General features: G+C 45.3%; 1 protein-coding gene across 17 annotated transcripts in view; it reads left to right on the top strand.

Moving 5' to 3' along the window:
• Nucleotides 1-21,956, top strand: part of BCL2L11 (BCL2 like 11) — a 50,006-nt gene that overhangs the window by 9,426 nt on the left and 18,624 nt on the right. For 4 of the 17 annotated variants that reach the window (XR_006595770.1, XR_006595769.1, XR_006595767.1 and 1 more), the window contains one exon: nucleotides 14,018-14,122. The exons of the other annotated variants lie outside the window; for them this stretch is intronic. The gene's annotated coding sequence lies outside the window, so the exon portion shown is untranslated. The remainder of the gene's footprint in view (nucleotides 1-14,017; nucleotides 14,123-21,956) is intronic. 17 annotated transcript variants of the gene reach the window in all.

Genomic DNA, 21,956 nt, shown 5'->3' with positions numbered 1-21,956 from the left:
CATGCCTCATTATTGTTGTAATTTGCATCTCCCTCCTGGCTAATGACGTTGAATATATTTTCATGTGTCCCTTTGCATGTGTACGCCTTCTTCCGTGAAGTGGCTGTTTCTGTCTTTTGCTCATTTTCTAATTGGATTGTTGGGGTGTTTTACTCCTTCACTCTTTTTGAGAGCTCAGACCCATCCTAGATTCCAGTCAGGTTTGTGATTTGCAGATCGTTTCTCCCAGTCCCAGGTCCCGAGAGTTTTGCTTAGTTGTTTTTGTTTTTTGTTTGTTTTGCCAAAACTTTTATGGTTTGATATTTTACATTTGGATCTATGATTCATGTTCATCGAGTTTAAGGTCGGAGATGTAAATCGATGTTTATTCGTTTTGGTTATAGGTACCTGGTTGCTCCTGCACCATTTATGAAAATTGTTACCCTTTTTCCACCTACCGTTAACCCTTGAACCCCTCAAGGTGAGGGGCGTCAGCCCTCTGCACAGTCAAAAATCCATGCATAACTTTTGACTACCCCCAGACTTGACTACTGTTAGGCTGCTGATAGCCTGCTTTTCACTGGAAGCCTTAGCAATAACACAAAACTGTCATGAACGCATATTTTGTATGTTACACGTATTGAACACTCAGTTCTTACAGTAAGCTAGAGGAAAGAAAATGTTACTGAGAAAATCATAAGGAAGAGGAAATCCATTGACAGTACTCTACCACATTTATTGAAAAAAATTCACCTATTAGTAGACCTGGTTGTTTAGGGGTCAACTATAATTGGCTGTGCACCTTTCTTAAAAATTAGTGTGTTTTTGTGACTCTATTTCTGGGTTCTCTTTTGTGTTCTCTCGAACTGTGTGTCCCTCCGCCAATACCACACTTTCATTACTCTAGTCACATACGAGGCCACAGTAATGGATAGAGTGATTCCTCAGATTTTATTCTTTTTTTTTTTTTTTTTTCTAAAATTGTTTTAGGTAGGTCCTGTGCCGTTTCATCTATATTTTTGAATAAGCTTATCACTGCCTACAAAAACCCTGCTGGAGTTTCAATAGGAATTGTGTTAAACTTAATGGATCAGTTTGGGGGAGAATTTACGCCTTCACTATGTTGAGTCTTCCGATCCATAAACGGATGTCTCTTCAAGTTTTTAGGTCTGTGGGTTTTGTAATTTTCAGCATATAGATCTCATACATGTTTTCTTAGATTTCATTTCCTTGGGAGCAATTATTAATGGTGTTACGTTTTTAAACTTACTTTCTAAACATTCATTTTTAATAAATAGAAATGCCGTTCATATTTGTGTGGTCTTGGATCTTGGAGCTTTGCTGAACTCAGTAATTTCTTGTAAATTTCTTGGGCGTCCTATGTAGACAGTCTCGTTATCTGCAAATAGGAAGTTTTATTTCTTCCTTTTTGATCTGTGTGCATTTTCTTTTTCTTGCTCTATTACAGTGGCTAGAACTTCTAGTGCTCTGTTGAATGAGAGCAGACATACTTGCCTTATCCCCAGTGTTAGAGGGAAAGCTTTCAGTCTTTAACCAATGAGTGTGTTATTAACTGCAGCTGTTTTGTAGATGTTCTTTAAAAAGATGAAGAAGTTTCTCTTTATTTCTGAATTGCTGACAGTTTTTAGCATGAATGGAATAGGTATTAGATTTTATAAAATTTTTATTCTGCATCAATTGATGTGAATTTGTGAGTTTACTTATTTTAATCTGTTGATGTGGTGAGTTACATTGATTTTCAGTGTTAATCTACCTTACTTGCCTGGGATAAGTCCTTCTTGGTCAGGGTATAGTTCTTTTCATACATTGCTGCACTGGATTGAATTTGCTAGTACTTTGCACCTAAGTTCCTGAGAACTGTTTACCTGTTGTTTTCTCTTCAGACTGTTCTGGTTTTGATCAGGGCCTTTACAGTGTGTTGGGAATGTTCCCTTCTTCTCACTTTTCCAGAAGAGATTGTGTAAGATTCGTATTCTTGAAATGTTTCGGTAGAGTTCTCTAATGACAACATGTAGACCTGAAGATTTCTTTCTTGCTGAGGAGGGGAGAGGGTGTCTTTAAATTACAAATTCAGGTTTTTAGTGTTTGTAGGACTCTTCAGGTTGTCTCTTTCATCTTGGTTGAATTTCAGTAGTTTGTGATTTCAGGGGCTTGGTCCATTGCTTCTAAGTTGTTGAATGTTGGGTATTTATTTATTTATTTATTTATTTTTTCAACGTTTTATTTTATTTTTGGGACAGAGAGAGACAGAGCATGAACGGGGGAGGGGCAGAGAGAGAGGGAGACACAGAATCGGAAACAGGCTCCAGGCTCTGAGCCATCAGCCCAGAGCCTGACGCGGGGCTCGAACTCCCGGACCGCGAGATCGTGACCTGGCTGAAGTCGGACGCTTAACCGACTGCGCCACCCAGGCGCCCCGAATGTTGGGTATTTAAAGTGTTGGTGTTGTTCTCTTATTATCTTTAGTGGGTGCAGGATCTGTTGTGATAGCCCATTTCATTCTTGATATTGGTGATTTATTTAGGTTTTCCTATTTTTTTAACCTTATCAGTCTTTCTGGAGGTTTATTGGTTTTATTTTTTAAAATCAGCTTTTTTGTTTCATTCATTTTACTCTCTTTTCCTGTTTTCAATTTTATTGCTCATTTTTATTTCCTTTAGTTTGCTTTGTGTTTGTCTTTTCTAGTTTCTTGAGGTAGGAACTTGGAGTAATGTTTGGAGACTTTTCCTCTCTTCCACTGTAAACATTTAGTGCCATAAATTTCCCTTCACCACTGCTTTACCTGTGTCTGACAGTTCTTGGTATATTGTGTTTTCGTTTTCGTTACAGTTCTTTTTTTGTTTGTTGGCTTTTTCATTTTCAATGACTTTCATGTGTTTTTATTTCCTTTGCGATTTCCTCTCTGACCCTAGATTATTTAGAAGTGTGTTGTTTCGTTTCTGAGTGCATAGCAATTACCTTGTCCTTTTGTTACTGTTTTCTTGTTTGATTCCATTATGGTCAAAGAATACATTATGTATGATTTCAGTTCTTTTAAATGTGTTGAGGTCTGTTTTGGTAAATGATCCATGAGTGCTTGAAAAATATCTGTATTCTGCTGTTGGTTGGAGCGTTCAGTATGTATTTACCGGTTGATCAGATCTTAGTGGTTGAATTGTGTTGTCCAGTTCTACATCCTCGCTGATTTTCTGTCTGGTAGTTCTGTCAGTTGCTGAGACAAATGGTGTTGATGTCCCCAACTGTAAGTGTATTTCTCCTTTTAAATCCATCAGATTTTGCTTTATGTATTTTTGAGGCACAGCTGTATGGTGTTCACACATACTGAATTGGTAACTTATTCCTATTGGATAGATCCTTTTATCATAAAGGCTACTTTATGTGATGTCAATATAGCTACTCGTGCTTTTTGTAAAAAATAATAATGCTGTTTACCTGGCATATTTTTTCCCACATCTTCAGATAATACTGTAATCCACTCCCATCAAATCTGTCTTCTAAATGGTGAATTTAGATCATTTACATTTATGGTCATTGTTAATACGTTAAGGCTTAAGTGTGCCATTTTATTGTCTTTCTGTTTCCTCTGTTCCTATGTGTGTTTGTTTTGTTGTTGTTGTTGGGGTTTTTTTGTTTTTTTTTAACCTTGCTGTGGGAGCCCCTTGGGTGGCTCAGTTGGTTAAGCATCTGACTATTTGGGCTCAGGTCATGATCTTATGATGTGTGAGTTTGAGCCCCACTTCAGGCTCTGTGCTGACAGTGCGGGGCCTTCTTGGGATTCTCCCTCTGTAACTCTCTCTCTGCACCTCCCTCCCAAAAATAAATAAACTTTGAAAATAAAAAATTAAATAAGTCAAAATAAGTAAATCTTACTGTGGGTTATTTGAGCATTTTTTTAGGATTCCATCTTGATTTATTTCTAGTGTTCTTTGTTTCTAAGTTTTTTTTTTTTTTTTCTTAAGTAATCACTGTACCCATCATGGTGCTCAAACTCACAACCTTGAGATCAGGAGTCATATGCTCCACAGACTGAGCCAGCTAGGTGCCCTTGTTTTTAAATACATTGTTTAGAATAATGTCCTTAGTGATTGTGCAGTTATACAGATGTAATTTGTTATGATCTATTGGCATCAATGGTATCAATGTTTTTTATTTCATCTGCAGTGTAGACACCTTACATCCATTGAGATCCCTTTACATGTCCCACTTTTCAAATATAATTGTCTTTTTTTTTTAATTTTTTAATTTTTTTTTTTATTTATTTATTTTTTCCAACGTTTTTATTTATTTTTGGGACAGAGAGAGACAGAGCATGAACGGGCGAGGGGCAGAGAGAGAGGGAGACACAGAATCGGAGACAGGCTCCAGGCTCCGAGCCATCAGCCCAGAGCCTGACGCGGGGCTCGAACTCACGGACCGCGAGATCGTGACCTGGCTGAAGTCGGACGCTTAACCAACTGCGCCACCCAGGCGCCCCTTTAATTTTTTAATGTTTATTTTTGAGAGAGAGAGAGAGAGAGACAGCACAAGTGGGGGTGGGGCAGAGAGAGAGGAGAAACAGAATCTGAAGCAGGCTCCAGGCTCTGAGCTGTCAGCACAGAGCCTGAGGTGGGGCTCGAACCCATGAACCATGAGATCATAACCTGGGTTGAAGTCAGATGTTTAACTGACTGAGCCAGACAGGCACCCCTCAAATGTAATTGTCTTAAAAATTTCCTCTGTGGGGCACCTGGGTGGCTCAGTCAGTTAAGCATCTGACTTCAGCTCAGGTCATGATCTTACCGCTCGTGAGTTCAAGTCCCACGTCGGGCTCTGTGCTGACAGCTCAGAGCTTGGAGCCTGCTTCGGATTCTGGGTCTCCCTCCCTCTCTCTGCCCCTCCCCTGCTCATGCTCTGTCTCTCTCTGTCTCTCAAAAAATGAATAAACGTTAAAAAAAAAAAAATTAAACCTTTCCTCTGTGTACATTGAATACCATATCTGGTGGCATCACATTTTTTGCTTCAGCCATCAAATATACCTTAAGCTCTTGGAAAATAGGCTAGGTTATTATATTCACCCCTATCTTTTCCCCATTTCAGTATTCTTCCTTTCTGAAGTTCTAGCCTCCTGTTTCTCCCTTTCTGTTCAGAGGACTTTGTTTAGTCATTTCTTTTTTAAAAAAAATTTTTTTTTCAACGTTTATTTATTTTTGGGACAGAGAGAGACAGAGCATGAACGGGCAAGGGGCAGAGAGAGAGGGAGACACAGAATCGGAAACAGGCTCCAGGCTCTGAGCCATCAGCCCAGAGCCCGACGCGGGGCTCGAACTCACGTTCCGCGAGATCGTGACCTGGCTGAAGTCGGACGCTTAACCGACTGCCCCACCCAGGCGCCCCTGTTTAGTCATTTCTTAACAGTAGGCCTGCTAGCAACAATCCTTCAGTCCTGCGTTTGAGAGAGTCTGCGTTTTCCCTTCATTCCAGAAGGCTGTTTTCAGTGGCCATAGAATTCACAGTCCCTGGTGGTGGTTGGTTGGTTGGTTTTGGTTTTTTCCTGAACTTGAAAGACATGCCCCTCCCTTCTGGCTCTCATCGTTTCGGATGAGAAGTCTGCCATCATTCAGATACTCTCCTAGAAGTAACAAGTCCTTTCCATCTGGCAGCTTCTGAGGGTTTTTTGTTTCTTCGTCTCCAGAAGTTTAATTATGCGTCTTAGATTTCTCTGCGTTTATCCTTTTTGATGTTCACTCAGTTGGTTACATTTGTGGTTGTAGGTTTTGTGCCAAGTTGGGGAAGTTTTCAGCCGTTATGTCTCTGAATATTTTCTCAGTGCCTCCTCTCTTTTGGAACTCTGATGACAAAAGTGTATTTTCGTGGTGGTCTCGCAGATCCCTGAGACTCTTAGTTTTCATTCTGTGTTCTCTTTTTGGACTGAGTGAATTCTGTGGACCTAGCCTGGTGTCCTCTGATTCTGTGGCCTGCTGTTCCCCACTCTAATACTTGGCCCAGCCAGTGAAGTTTAGGGTTTCTTTTTTCCCCCCCTCTTTGTTGCATTTTTCAATTCTAAAATTTTTGCTTGCTTCCCACCAGGTGAGGTGCAAGCTCAGATCCTTCTTTGGCCTTGCTGATACTTCCCGGCAAAAGTGGTACTCCAAATCACGTGGCTCTGTTGAGTTCACTTGGGGGTGTATGCTTGGTTCCCCGCAGCCCCTGCTGACCCCTGGGAGGGGGAAGTGGTGGAGGGCTGGCTCCCAGCTCGACTCCTGCAGGGTGGAGACTAAAGCTCAGCTCCTCTCGCCTCCTCGTTGCCGCCAGAGTGCAGGTGAGGGGTAGAATACCAGCCCTGCCTCCCGCCACCCTGTTTCCTGCATGATGCTGGGTATGAGTTCCCGATCATTCTCCTTCATGTCAGGGCAGAGTGGAGGCCCAGTGACCCACTGGGTCTCACAGACTCCCAAGACTAGGGTGAGGAAAACCTATGGGCCGCCAGCCCTGTTTCCTACCACCTCGTTCAGTCTCCTACCTGCTCAGCTCCCCGCTGGGCCTTCCCCTAACCAGTGGTGGGGGAAGTGATGTGCTGACTTGCCCTGACTTGTTCTCTCATTGCTCACTGACACTTGGTGCGGGTGAAGGCCCAGCTTGTTACTGGGCCTGCAGATAGAGGGTAACGTGCCCGTGCGCGCACGTGTGTGTGTGTGTGTGTGTGTGTGTATGTGCGCGCGCGCGAGCAGTGGCAACTGACCTGCCACGTGCCACCTCCTCGCTGCTTAGTGGGGGGCCAGCTTGCTGCTGGGCCCCACCAGCGCTACCCTGGAAGGGGAGTGAACATGATCTGCTTCCACTGGCCAGGGACGAGAGAGCTACCCACGTGATTTCCCCAGCACCCCTCTGGCAGGGCAGCGGGATCGGCCCCGCCTGCTTGTGCCAGGCAGAGGTTGGCAGCTCAGCTCCCCTTTCGCCTGCGGACACAAGCTGGGGATGGGATCAGAGCACGAACACCTCCCACCGAGCAGGGGATGGGTGGATGATCCACCCCTGGCTTGGCCATGCCCACACTGCGGCACGTGGTGGTCAGCTGGGGTAGGGCAGGTGTTGCCAAGGGGTTTTCTGTTGCAAGGCCGCCCTTTCCCCAGTGCTTTAGCTGGGGAGAACTCACTTCCCCGGGAGCTCTTTGCGTCTGTGACCATTGGAGACCCTCTGCGGCACCCTGTCCAGGATATATGGAAAATGGTGAGGAAGCTGGGGACCTCTCTGCCATGTCATTCCCCGAGTCCCGGGGTCCCCAGGCAGCCTACCTTTTTCTTTCCCCTTTCGGTATTTAAAAAAAAAAGTTTCGGGGTGCCCAGGTGGCTCAGTCGGTTAAGTGTCCGACTCTGAATTTCAGCTCAGGTCTTGATCTCATGTTTGTGAGTTCAAGCACCATGTCGGATTCTCTCTCCCCCTCTTTCTCTGCACCTCACATCCATGCTCACTTTCTTTCTCAAAAAAAAAAAAAATTAATGCTTATTTATTTATTTTGAGAGAAAAAACAGGAGAGGGGCAGAGAGAGAGGGAGAGAATCTGAAGCAGGCTCCACACTGTCGGCACAGAGCCTGACTTGGGCTTGATCTCATGAACCATGAGATCATGACCTGAGCCAAAAGCAAGAGTCAGACGCTCAACTGGCTGAGCCACCCAGGTGCCCCTAGCATTTTCTTGTCTGTTGTGTTCTCCCTAGGGCTTTTAGTAGCACGAGGTTGGACTTGGGGGAATGGGTGGGGCGACCCTATCTTGATGGCACTAGAAATCTCTTTTTTTTTTTTTTTAATGTGTGTTTATTTTTGAGAGAGAGAAGGGAGAGAGACAGAGCACAAGTGGAGGAGGGGCAGAGAGAGAGGGAGACACAGAACGCAAAGCAGCTCCAGCCTCTGAGCTGTTGGCCCAGCGCCTGACATGGGGCTCAAACCCACGAACCATGAGATCATGACCTGAGCTGAAGTCGGCCACTTAACCAGCTGAGCCGCTCAGGCTCCCCTGTATCTTCTTTTAACTAAATATTTATGATAGGTATTGATTGGTTCTGATTGCAAAGTACTACTCGGCATTTTGGCTGTCACCTCTTACACCCTCTGTTTTTACCCTATGGGATAATAGAGTTGAGAGGGGATTGGGCAATAGTCCCAGCCATTGTTTTCAGATAATAACTACGGTGCCCCTATAGCTGTAACTGCCTTGCGTGTGATCCTGGTGGTGAGCCTGTAAGGTGTACCTACACCTTGCTTCTCTCAAATGTACTGCCTGAAAACCAAATGGGTGACTCAAGTCAGATTCCGCATGCCAGAGGGGAACTCCTTATTGGAGAAGGTCTAGCCCTGTAGTCCTGCATGATTGGACTATAAGGCAGGCAAAAAGAGATAGTCTATTGATTTGTGTTGTGGTATTAGATTCGAAGAAATGCATGTAATTGCCAATTGGATGCTAGACAGTCTAATATCTTGCCTCCTGACATATTTTTAAACCAATGAATTCGAACACTTGCCCAGTGCCCAGGTCTCCTCGTGCCCCTGGTCTGTGGTCACCCTGCCTGTGTTGGGGCAGGGGACTCTCCACGGACCACCACCTCTCCCTGCCTCACGCACCATGTCCCACGCCGGAATCCAGTTGCCTCCGTTCCTTTCTGTGGAGAACGAAGCCTCCGTCTTCCGACATACTCCCTATGTGACAAAACGTCTAGCTGCTTTCTCATCTGCTCAGTGTCCTCAAGTTGTTCTGCTTGGTCAGTGGCCAGGACCCGTGGTAGGGCACATGACCCGAGACTGCTTTCCTTCTCTCTGGAGGTCCTATTGACACAGACCAGACACCTGTCCTGTAAGACCTTGTGGACTCGGTCCCGCGCTGTGCTCCGGGCTCTAAGCACCCTGCCGCCCACCCACCCTCAGACCCTGCTCTGCAGGCACAGAGCAGAGAGCCTGACATTCCTCTCTTTTGCAGGAAATACTCGGCGAAATGCATGTACCGAGGGCACAGGGGGGGTTGTTCATCCTGACATTATTTATCCCAGCCCAAAAAAAACTATTGACTGTCTTAATGGTTTGGGGAAAATCTCTAAACTACTACACATCCTTCTGACAGACTGTGGTGCTGTCATCCTAACGACATTAAGAAGAAGAATGACGTGGCAGATGCTTCTGGCATAAAGTTAAGTTAAAAACGGTTACAAAGTTGTTGAGGACATCGTAGTGTTTTAGTCTATCTTTGCTGCTGTAACAAAAATAGCACCAACTAGGTGGCTTAACCAGGAAACATTGATCTCACACTTCTAGAAGCTGGAAGTCTGAGATTAGGGTGCTAGCATGCTCAAGCTCTATGGGAGGGCCCTCTTCCTAAACTTAGAGATAGCCACCTTCCCTTGTGTCCTCACGTGATGGAGAGAGAGCAGGCCAGCTCCCTGACCTCAGATAAAGGCACTGGTCCCATTCATAAAGGCTCCACACATGACGTAATCACCCCCTGAAGGCCCCGTCGCCTAATACCATCACGCTGGAGATTAGGTTTAGCATAGGAGTTTTGTGGGAGGCACAGACAGTGGAGTTTAAGAAGTTCGTAAGTGTAACAGATTCGAAGGAAAATATATCAAAATGTTAAAAGCAAATATTTTGTATTCAAGTGTCCGGTGGTCTTATCTGTGTGCCTTTTTGTACAGCGTGCACAATCACGACTGGCATTTATAATAGAATAAATCCGGGGCGCCTGGGGGACTCAGTCGGTTGAGCGTCCGACTTCAGCTCAAGTCGTGATCTCACGGTTTGTGGGGTCGGGCCCTGCATCGGACTCTGTGCTGACAGCCTGTTTCAGATTCTGTGTCTCCTCTCTCTCTGCCCCTGCCCCACTCACGCACTGTCTCACTCTGTCTCTCAAAAATCAATTAATGTAAAAAAAAAAAATTATAGAATAAATCAATATGTATGCTATATTTTGTCTTAATTTTAATCTTCATTTTTGGCATCCCCGGCAGCTTGTCACCGTGACACGTTCATCTTCCCGTACGACTCAGTATTAAGTACCGTGCCCCTTATGTTGGTAAAGGTTTCATCTGGGTAACATCAGGCTTGTGGCCCACCACCGCAAGTAATCCGCATGGACATTAGCCCCCAATAGACTCTTCTGGGGTCGGCTTTTTATTTAGCGAAGTATTTTTATCGTGAACGTCTCCGTCCAGAGGGGTCACAGCTTGCTTCAGCACCGGTGGACTACTGCTGTGTCACCTGCAGGGCCGTACGTCAGGCTGGGGCAGGGTCTAGACGGAACCCCAGCTGTTCCCAGACACGCCGAGGACCTTGGCAGACCTGTTTTTCTGTCTGATGAGCTTGTTTTCTCATCGATCAAATGAAGACAGAAGGGCTCACCACTGGGGGTCGTGGGGAGCTTCCACATAAGCTACCGGAAAGCATCCGATGGGACCTCAGTCACTAATTTTCCTTGCTCCTCAATGACCCGTTGCAGCCATGGCGGGTCAGCAAGCGTGATGGTCATGAGTATTCTCTCCTACTTTCTGTAGAAAGAAGCTGTTTGAGGAGTTTAGGAAACTCACAGGGAAGTGAATTCATCTGGAAATGCTACTGTAATTCTAAGTCCCTCAGGTCCCACAGCAAACATACAAGCAAAAAAGATCCTTTCTAGAAACTTGCCTGGTGGGGCGTGGGGGAAGGGAGGTCTGAATCACCCCTAACCTGCCCGTGACCCACACATCACCCTGAAAAGAACCTTGGCGTGGTTGGCAAATCTTTGGACCGTCGAGAGACATCTGGAAACCACACTGTCTGAGCTGGGCCTGCATCAGGTACACCTGTGGGAGATGGCCCATTGCACTTGGCAGAAACTTGACTTCAGTGTTTTTGGAGAAAGAAGGTCTTGAGACAAGGCATAGGCTGAACTACTTTTTCCTGCAGTCAAAAGTTAAGCAAACGTTTTCAAAATGAGGTATTTTGCTTGTTGGTTTCACATGAGAAATATTTGTTGCCTGTGTAGAATTAAGAAGTTTTAAAACAGCTTTTTCTTTCTCCCTTTGAGGGAATTTATGCTCCTTTGGCTGTTAAATTTTGGGTTTTATTTCTGAGTGAATGAATCACGAAAGCTTCTTGAGAGCTTGTCTTCACGAGCTATGAGGTGACCAATGCCAACAGTTAGAGCACCCACCATTTCCCTGATGGGCGAGCTTAAGCTCCATTGGTTAAGAGCCTGTGCCTTCGGGGTTTGAAGTATTTGCTTAGAATGGGTATGGTATCCCAGTGTCCTCCGGGAAACCCCAATTCACTTGGTATTTTCTCTGTTCTCTACCCTGAAGCAGATCCCCATGGTTTGTGAATAGAGTTGTATCTCAGCCAGTGATGGAGAGAACCAGCCCCTGCAGACAGTCGTCTTCTGTTCTTCCTGGGCCACATGTACCCATGGGCCTGCGTGAGACCAGGGTCCGTGCTTGAGTTACATCCTAAGCCTGTCTCCCCTTCTCTCTAATGTCTGCACCCAAAGAGGACACAGGCCAGTTGATGGCATGGGTTGTGTCTCCAACCCTGAGACCAGGATTATCTGTCCTGTTCAGAAACAGAGCTCCCAGGATTTGCAAATGGGTTTGAGGGCACATCTAGTGTTGGATGTGGGAACTCGGGCATTTGGCACTCATAACTTACTCTCTGCCCCGTGCATGATGCTTGCTTTAATTTAGGCTTTGTTGACCTTCTTTAGGAGTGAAGATGGCTTTAGAGCTAGAAATTTTTTTAATGTTTGCTTATTTTTGAGAAAGCATGAGCGAGCAGGGGAGGGGCAGAGGGAGGAGAGGAGAGAGAATCCCAGGCAGGCTCCGCATGGTCGGCGCAGAGCCCAGTGTGGGACTTGATCCCGCAAACTTCGAGATCATGAACGGAGCCGAGATCAAGAGTCGGGACACTTAACCGACTGAACCTCCCAGGTGCCCCTCAAGCTAAAATCTTTTAAAAAATGGAATCAGTCATTTCACTCTGAGAAGGGTGTATGTGTTCAAATAGAAACAGGTTCAACATGATGATTCTCCACTATATGAGTTGCTCTGCGAACTTTCTTTTTCCCCTTAAACATGTCCCGTTCCTGGACCAGAGCATTCTTCCTATTCCATTTACTGAAGTGTTTTTTTGTTTGTTTGTTTGTTTATTTATTTATTTATTTATTTATTTATTTTTGAGAGAGAGAGAGAGAGAGAGAGAGCGCGCGCGCGCACAAGCTGGGGAGGGGCAGAGAGTGAGGGAGACACAATCTGAAGCAGGCTCCAGGCTCCGAGCTGTCAGCACAGAGCCCGACCTGGGGCTCAAATCACGAACTGTGAGATGAGATCATGACCTGAGCTGAAGTCGGATGCTTTACTGACTGAGCCACCCAGGCGCCCCTACTGAAGTGTTTTAATATAACCAATTTGTGGATTTAATGAGTAATTTGAGACTTTTTTAAAAAGCTGGTTTCAGCAGAAAGGACCTACTTTTTTCTTACTGATGGATGTGTGTCTGTGAAAGTGTATGAGATGAGTTGAGTTTGTCAACCTTAGTTTATTGAGAGTTAACTTTTCTATGGAATAAGTGTGTTAGAGGACAGACTAACAGATTTCTTGGGTTCTTTTTGGTTTGTTTTTGCATCTCTTGAGAAATTTCTCAACACAAAGTAGTCTAGAAATGAATTCTAGATATATCTTATGTTAGTTATGTATTTGAATTTAGACTTTAGTTTTACTTACACCTGAGCATAAGTTCTACTAAACTAGTTAAAACAAGTTATCAACATAGGAAAACAGTTTGGTGCATAATGGCAGGAGCCCAAATATTTGTAGATTTAATGAGAATTCAAGTAATATTTAAAGCAATATATGAATGCCCGCAACTCCCTCTTTTTTTTCACTTGGGTTTTCCCATTGTGCTTATTTAAAGCTTAGAACTGTGTTTTTTGTGAGGAAAGCCCGGCATATTATATATACCAGCTTTGTTTTCTTTCTAGTTCTTTTTATTGATAGTATGTCATGAAGTGTGGGAGTGGAAAGTTACAGAAGGCGACCCAGTCCAGTCTTGATCCCTCCACTGACCCATTACAGCCCCTGGGCCTCGTCCCACAACCTGGCTGGGCACCAGTGTCCTCTCTTGACGTAGAAGGGTGTCATAGCCATTCAATAGTGGTCGGCGGGCTGGGGGCGGGGCTTGTGCTGAATTAGAACAACCCCAGTTGAATCTGTATTGCACAGGGGCTTCTAAGCACAGGGGTGGCCAAACCGTTTTGCCCCATTGATGAGCGCGTCAAGCATCAGAGCTGGGCCGGCAGCCATGTCCACCCCCGAGGGGTAACAGGTACTGGGGAGGAAGAGGAAGAATGTGTGAACCAGAACAGACCTAAGAGCTTCAAAAACCACCAGACCTGATGGTCTTTCGGCACAGAATTGCACACAACTTAGGCTTGGGCTTGCACCACTGGTGACACTAGCTTCCGTGCTTTTCCCGTGTGGGAGGACACGGCACACTTACTTCCGTAACATTTGTATGGTTTACAGGCGAGGCCTGGGGTTCTCCCTCAGCACAACTGCTCAGTGGTGCACAAGTTATATGGTGTCTTGAGTGTTAGTGCGGGCTGGTCAGTGGAGGAAGGAACTTGAGGCTCAAACCGTCGTCCTCATCCACCATGCACGGTACCACTCTGGGGTTCCGCTGGCTTGGGCCTTCCGGTATTCTTCTTTTATATGCAGCGGTAAATTCTCATAGCATTTCTCTTTCTTACCGTGTTTCCTACACAAAGCTGTGGGGCCTGTGTTCTCCTGTGTCCCTTAGAGGTGGAATACCCTGCCTTCAGCATCAGTGTGTGTGTGCTCAGTCAAGACGCACAAGCTTTGTGAGTTTTCTAGGGAGGAGCCAGACAGCCTGACTGTGACAGATCTGGGTTTTAAGGACAGATTTTTAACCATTAAATGTCCACGCTCAACGATTACATCTTTGTGATTACACAAAAGAGGGCCTGGGATTCAGGTGTAAAGTTTGTCTCTCTTCTCCTATGATGCAAGGTGAAAAGAGGCGGCTCCCTTTCGTGCATTTGTGTTAAGTGAGACGCTTTCAGGGTGCCTCAGACTTCTGCTGTGTCACCACTGCCCGTACATCTCTGCTAACAGGTTAGTGTTTCACTTTGTGTATAGCTGTGATAAATCCTAACTGCGTGAATGAGATTGATAGACCTTTGTGTGTTTTGATGAAAACTGCTTAACATGGCGCTTCTTAGGCCTCTGTTTTTGCCCCAGGTCTTGGTGTTCGCTATCACTGAGATGAAATACAGTGACTTTCAGGCCTTAATGTGAATTAGAAGAGATTTTTGTCACCTGTTTCCTGGTGCCAGTGTTAAATTTCGTAAAGGAAGCCACACTTACTCTGTAGTCAGGAATTTTTATATTTGTGGTTTAAATTTTCATTTCCTCCCTGAGATGAGATTTTTGGCTGGGAATAACTTTTAAGTTACTGAAAGGTAGTAACTTCAAATTGTTTTTAACATTTCCTTCTTAAGGAACGGTACCAAATTAATGTATGGCACCAAAATGTAGTAACTTGAAAAAAGTTTTTAACACTTTTTTCCTTAGTGAACTAATGTGTGGAGTTGTACGTTCCTTTTTTTTTTTTTTTAATTTTTTTTTTTTTAACGTTTATTTTTGAGACAGAGAGAGACAGAGCATGAACGGGGGAGGGTCAGAGAGAGAGGGAGGCACAGAATCCGAAACAGGCTCCAGCACAGAGCCCGACACGGGGCTCGAACTCACGGACCGCGAGATCATGACCTGGGCTGAAGTCGGACGCTTAACCGACTGAGCCACCCAGGCGCCCCTGTACGTTCCTTTTAAAAGGTCTCTGAAAAACACTTTTTCTTCATAGTTGTGATGGAGTAAATGGTGGAATAAACTGGATAGAAAATTGCATACACTATCAGTAGAAGGGACATAGGGTTTATGTCTCTGTCTTAAAGCAAGCTCAGAACTGCTCTCTGTTTGACTCTACTTAGTTTGGGGGTTATTTTTATTTGTTTTTCAAAATAGGATGGCACAGTCCAATCCTCTGTAATCCTCTGAAAGAAATTTAAGCTATAGAAATAGAGCTGCAGCTGTGCAGAGACTTGGTGTGGCTAGGGTCAGTGGAGGGAAAGCAGAGAGCAGTGTCCTGTGTCTGCCCCTGGTCGTCATCCCTAGTACAGTCCTCCACCACCCACTGCTCAGGGCAGCACGTTTCAGGAGCGCACCAAGGGGACCAGGGTGGTCATGGTGGGTCTTCCCGAGTCACGTGGAAGGGGGCGCCTGGGCGGCTCAGTCAGTTAAGCCTCCGACTCGGTTTCGGCTCAGGTCATGATCTCATGGTTTGTGAGTTCAAGCCCCGTGTTGGGCTCCACGCTGACAGTACGGAGCCTGCTTGGGATTCCCTCTCTCTGCCCCTCCCCTGCATGTGCTCTTTCTCTCAAAAGAAATAAATAAACTTAAAAAAAAAAAAGGCACATGGAAGGAACTGGTTTAGGACCAGGTTTGGGGCATGTGGTGACTTCAAAAGAGGGGTGACGATTGAGAGTGATTATAGATTATCTTTATAGGCCCAGGAGACGTGTTAGATTGAGAATGGGGGTGGAAAGGTTCAGCTCCCTCTAAGGAAAATCTTTGTAGCACACAATGCCCTTCAGTGAAGACCGCACTGCCTCGGGACAAAGCATGTCAGCTCTGCCAGGCAGTGGGCACACAGGGCAGGTGACCTGGCATCGTGTCGCAGACGGCCCCTGTACCCAAGCGTCCCACCTGCCTGAGATGCTGGGCTTCTGCTGTGGCTGAGAGCTAGCAGGTATGACCCCGGACATAGACCTGAGAACTCAGTCTGCGTTTGCTCCCAGCACATCACTGGCTTCTAGTAAAGATGTAAATATGGTGGGCGGGGCAGGAGGGTGTAGCTCAGGTGAGCTGGGGAACTGGGTCTCCTGATGTTGCATAGTAAATGAGTGAAAAGGCACAACACACATCACACATCGGTCTTAATGCCTTAGATTGAAACTTCATTGGCTGAAGCCTAATGGTAGACAGGGAAAGATTATGAATGCCGGTTTCCAGACTTCTGTCCAACGACGCAGCCTTGGTTTACTGGCAGTTTCCGAATGGTCAGACTGGAAATGGATCAAAGCAGCTTGTTTTGACTTTCTTACTCAAGGCCACGTAAAAGCGTGGGCACCACCCACTGAAAGGAGTGGGTATAAAACACTGGCTTCCTCTCATGAGCTTCATTACTTGCGGTGGTATATCCCAGCAGCTGTTTGCAAAGCTCTGTCTTGAATTCATGCGACCGCCCAGGCTCGACACCGATGTGTACCAGGGGAGAACAGATGGAGGAACTTTCTGAGCACTGATGCTAACTATGATCACTGTGTTCCATTTCTAATTGCTCTCATTATTCTCCAGTGGCTCAGTGGAATTGATGCAAGTTTACCAACAAATAAAGCGATGCAAGAGAGAAACAGGCCCATGTGCGTGTGCACGTGGTGAAATTGGTCTCTAGCTCAGTTTCCGAGAATCATCAGTTTCTGAAGGCGATTCTGATAGCATTTTCTGCAGCAAAACTTACCAGAATGGTAGTTGTCTTTTCCCCTGTGGCCACCTGGGAATCCTGGGGCAGGTGGGACAGCCTGATCACTCGGGTGGGTTTCCTAAGGAACTCTTAGCAGGCTGGCAGGCTGTTTTCCTTTTTCCCTCTTGTAAGCTGTGGATCACTGTGCCTTGATATTTCTGAAGATACGCGTTTAAATAAGGAGACTGTTGGGTTGAATTAACATCCCAGGATTTTTATTTCCCCAAAATGAATGTTGAGCTTCAGGGTGGCCACCTGCAAAGGCAGTGCTTCCTGTGGACATCACTGGATGTTTGGCACTGGTTTCAGTGCCTACAGAGGAATGGTCCTTTAGGGGGTCCTTTATGGCTTTGGTTAAATTAGACTCTCCTTGGGGAAATAAATAAAGATGGATGACCCTGAGGTGTCTAGAGGAAGGGCCCCACGGTCCCCGGTAAGTGCCGGGCAAAACGTGCGCTTAAGTGTGACCTGTTGTGTGTTTAAAATGATCATTTCCTCAAAGTCACCCGTTCCATAGCCATCCCTTTAGAGACTGAGAAATCCTTTCTCAGCAGTGAGTTGAATACACACTCAGTGCTTAATTCACGCTGACTACTATAAAGGCTCATCTTGATTCTGCCCAAGTATTTGTGGATTACTGGACATCTGAAGACAGGATAGTGTGAAGTGTTGCCATGAATTTTAATTCTGGTTCCACACTTGAAAAGCCCGTAGCGACACGCCGGGAACTAAAATAGCGACCGCCTCTCAGAAGTGGGACCCGGACCAGTCCTGCCCCCGGGCAGGAGGCCGCGGTCACGTGCGCGCACGTGTATGCTGTGTTTTACAGCACACGGTAGAAACGCACACGGTACGCGCAGTGGACGGCACGCGTGTGTGCCCCACTCAGCAGGGCTTCTCAGTTCCACCCTCACAGAGGAAGTCAGCTGGGTGTAGAAAGAGCAGCATTGGCCTTGTGATGGGGTCACTGTTCCTTTGAGCACCTGCCATTGATAACCGGGGTGGAGGCACTTGGGTGTTCAGGAAAATTCAGGAGGTGTGGTTGGGCTGGTGCTGCGCGCATTATGAATTGACAATCGTTTTCTTTTCTTTTTCCTTTTTTTTTTTTTTTTTTTCATTTTCCCACCCTAGCTGGCAGTGCTACAGAAAGCCCTTTCCGAAAGCCCCAGCCTGATTTCACTATCAGCCACTTAACCACCACATCAATTTTTTCAATTGCTGAACTTGAAATTACCATATGGGTTGGAAAATGTTCTGTAACTGAACGGGAACGGTCTGTTAATGAAGTAACACCCGTCTTTTCGCAACACAAAGTTCTTTGACATTAAAACATGTCCTCCTTCCCATCCCACCCCACCCCACCCCACCGTCCCCACACTGGTATAGAAAAATGAATTAATACTACCTCAGCATTTTTTCTGTAGGAAGTGATGTTACCAGGAAATTCTGGATTGCAAAAAATAATTTCTAAGAGTTTTGATGAAAACTCAGCTAACCTCTCATACTTTCGACAGAATGGCTTGTGTGTGACACAACTGCATTATTTTTGATTAGTGGCTTTGGTTAGAAAATCTGGACCTAGCAGGTTCCCCCCCAGCTCAGTCTGGTGCTTGTAGGATTTGAGCTGGCTTTTCATGGGCTTTAGGTAACAGCTGTGGGGTGGCTTTACATTAAGATCCAGTGCATACTGTATTCTGCTTTTTTCCCCCCTAAATTAGTGCCAGGCTTATGGAGTGAAATGATTTCTTAAATGCTGAAACTACATTTTCTGTAGGCAAAAATACACCTCACCAGGGGCGCCTGTATGGCTCAGTCGGTTGAGCGTCCGACTTCGGCCCAGGTCATGATCTCACGGTTCGTGAGTTCGAGTCCCACGTCGGGCTCTGTGCTGACAGCTCGGAGCCTGGAGCCTGCTTCGGATTCTGTGTCTCCCTCTCTCTCTGCCCCTCCCCCACTCATGCTCTGTCTGTCTCTCTCTCTCTCTCTCTCTCTCTCTCTCTGTCAAAAATAAACATTAAAAAAATTGTTTAAAAAAAAAAATAACACCTCACCAGAATTTCCCCTTTGGAGAATTTTTTATGTTCATGTACAATTGCCCTAGAAGTTAAAATTTTTATCTTCTTAACTAGCACTAAGAGTTTTTGTTTCAAATAAAGACCCATTTGATTGATCAGCTATCAACATTTATAGTTGCGAAGCACGACGCACATGGGAAAGTAAAATATTTATCCTCGATACTATAGACTAGAAATGTAAATGTAAGTTATCTTTTTCATAGGCGGACCATCTTACTATAATGGGAATAGTCAGGTCAGTAAGTGGATAGGATTAGGAGAGTGGGGGTAGAGCAGCATGTTTTCTGAGTTACTCCCTGCCCCCAAGCCCCACCTGCTCCAGGGGCATCTTTGGAAGACCATACTGTGGATCTCTTCATTGTGGTGGTTCATGCTCAGGGTGCCGGTAGCACAGAATTAAGCAAATTAATTTGAGCTCTGACCAGCACTGCCGTAGGGCTAACAAACCAATTCTCTGGGGTCAGCCAGACCCCATTCTTTCGTTCTGGTGGGTTCTCGTGTAACAGACCAATTGTGACAGTCACTAAGATTAAACCAGTGATGAAATTAAGAAAAGCTTCTTCTACCGCCCCCCCCAAAGAAAGATATTTTTGTCACTTCAAAAATAATCTTTGAAATTTATATTGGAAAACTGCGCTCTGTTAACTGAGATTAAGACTACCCTTTTAGGGGCACCTGGGTGGTTCGGTCGGTTAAGTGTCCGGCTGTTCATTTCAGCTCAGGTCGTGATCTCGCTGTTCCGTGAGTTCGAGCCCCGCATGGAGCTCCTTGTGGACAGTGCAGAACCTGCTTGGGAATTTCTCTCTCCTTCCCTCTTTGCCCCTCCCCTATATGAGCATGTGCGTGTTCTGGCTCTCTTTAAATAAATGAATGAATTAATAAAAAATTTTTGAAAAAGACTACCCTTTTAAAATACAGAAATACAATGCCTTTTAAAATATTCAAAATAGGATTTCTGTCTTAAATAATCTTAGTATAGTAACGGTCTATTCTGTGTACATGTTAGGTAGGTTTTATTGCAGGACGAGTGATGGTCATTAATTTTAGATTTATAGGTGCAAGGAACAAAAACAAACACTGCCAGTTTTTTTTAAAAGCCAAATGGTGACACATGCTGTGTTAGAGTAGCCCAGGCGGATCAGTCTCCTTGGCAATAGTTAAATTATATTGCTATTATTGAATTATACCCTATTGTTACTGTTCTAAGTCAACTTAAAAAAAAATACACATAGGGCACCTGAGTGGCTTAGTTGATTAAGCATCCGACTTCCACTCAGGTCATGATCTCACGGTTCGGGGGTTTGTGCCCTACGTAGGGCTCTGTGCTGACAGCTCGGAGCCTGGAGCCTGCTTCGGATTCTGTCTCCCCCCTCCCTCTGTTCCTCCCCGACTCATGTTTTCTCAAAAATAAATAAATGTTAAAAAAAAAAATACACCTAACTACAGTTAGATAGCTCTCTTACTAATCTGTTGTTCTGGCCAGTTAGTGCATGCTTAACTTACCCTGGTCTGATCCATAATCTTCGGTTACTTCTGCCTCCAGGACCTCCCTGTGGTTTCTTACCCGTTGCTCAGTTTTCTCAGGGTCTAGTCTGTGGAGCATCTGCACCAGAGTTGTGTAGGGAACCTATAAGGGCTGTGGCCTCCGGGGCCTCCCATAGACACACCTACCCTCTGTATCTCATTGCCACACACCTCGAGGGTATGTTTGTGTCTATACGTTTATCTGAGCTACTGAAATTTTCTTTTCCATAGAAGAAACATCTACTTACCTTCTTTGCTTCCTTCCCCAAAATATAGCAGAGCAGTTATCTCTAAGGTGAACAAGTTAGACTTGGCCACCAAGGTTCCAGATTTCTTTCTTTGCTGCTGGCCAGGTGCTAGTTTGATGATAAGCCGACTTCTGACACAAATTGGCTCCTTTGATGGTCACCAGCCCAAGCATCAGCCAGGCAGAACCTTCTAAACCACACGGGTAGTAAGGGCGTTAAATAGAATGCAGTAGGTGTCATCTTCGGGTTGGGGGAAATTAACCAGGGGAGTTACTTCTGTTTCATGTTGTAATAAGTATAAAGTTTACTTAAAAGTGTCTGTGTCCAGAGAAACTTAACATTTAAATGCTGAAATGGAGGGGTGCCTGGGTGGCTCAGTTGGTTAAGCGTCTAGCTCTTGATCACAGCTCAGGTCTTAACCTCATGGTTCGTGGGATTGAGCCCCACATCGGGCTCTGTGCTGGCAGCACGGAGCCTGCTTGGGATTCTGTCTCTCCCCTCTCTGCCCCTTCCCAGCTCACACTCTTTCTCTCTCTCTCTCTCTCTCTCTCTCCTCTCTCCTCTCTCCTCTCTCCTCTCTCTCTCTCTCTCTCTCTCAAAATAAACATTAAAAGAAGTAATAAATGTTGAAATTTAATCCACAAAAATGTAAATTCCACAGGAGCAAGGGTTGGCCTGTTTGGTTGCTGTACCCAGAGCACCTCCGAGAATGGTGCCTAGCATACGGGCATTCGTATTTGTTGGGTATGTTCGCGAACAGCTTGATTTATTAAACATTGGGTAACTTGCCAACAGTTTTGACCTACCATCTTTATAAGACATATAACCTATATTTCACACTTTTTTTTTTTTTTTTTTTGGATAATTGGTATTTTCTTCACTTCTGACTCTAGGTTTGAAAGCAGATTGCCCTTTTTTGAACTCTTAATTTTATTTTTAAGCAAACTCTACACCCAGCATGGGGCTCGAACTCCCAACCCCCAGATCAAGACTCACATGCTCCACTGACTGAGCCATAGACAGGTGCCCCTGCAAGCAGATTACTCTCGTAAAGAGAGGCTTGTACAGTAAGAAACCAGTGGGGCTTTGAAGCCCAGAGGAGGGGTGGGGTGGTAGCTGTTAAGTGGCCATGAGGCGTCTTGCTTGCTGGTCTGGTCGCCTGTGTATGGGGGCAGGTGTCTCCCCCTGTAGGGCCGGGTAAGAGGATTGCATGACACAGCTCACATGAAACATTGCAGGCTCTGCTGTGTAGTCGGCACTCGAAGAAAAGAGATTTCCTTTCCCTCGGGGGTGAGTTGACCTTTTTAACAGCTTCTGAAGTTAGGGGAAAAAATACTTGATTGCTGACAGTATGAAAAGAATAGTAACGATCGGGTACCTCTGATAGAGTAAAATCCTTAAAGTGTTATAAACCCCCAAAAAGGGAGTAGACTGTTACATTACCACCTGGCATTACATCCACCCTGAAATTTTGGGTTTTGCCAGTTTTAAGCCATTTAAATGGAACTTAATTTTAATAG

This window comes from Felis catus, chromosome A3 (genome assembly GCF_018350175.1).
Source record: "Felis catus isolate Fca126 chromosome A3, F.catus_Fca126_mat1.0, whole genome shotgun sequence".
Taxonomy (NCBI): Eukaryota; Metazoa; Chordata; class Mammalia; order Carnivora; family Felidae; genus Felis; species Felis catus.
Note: the sequence above shows the minus strand (reverse complement) of the source record. Positions and strands in the feature narration are given on the sequence as shown.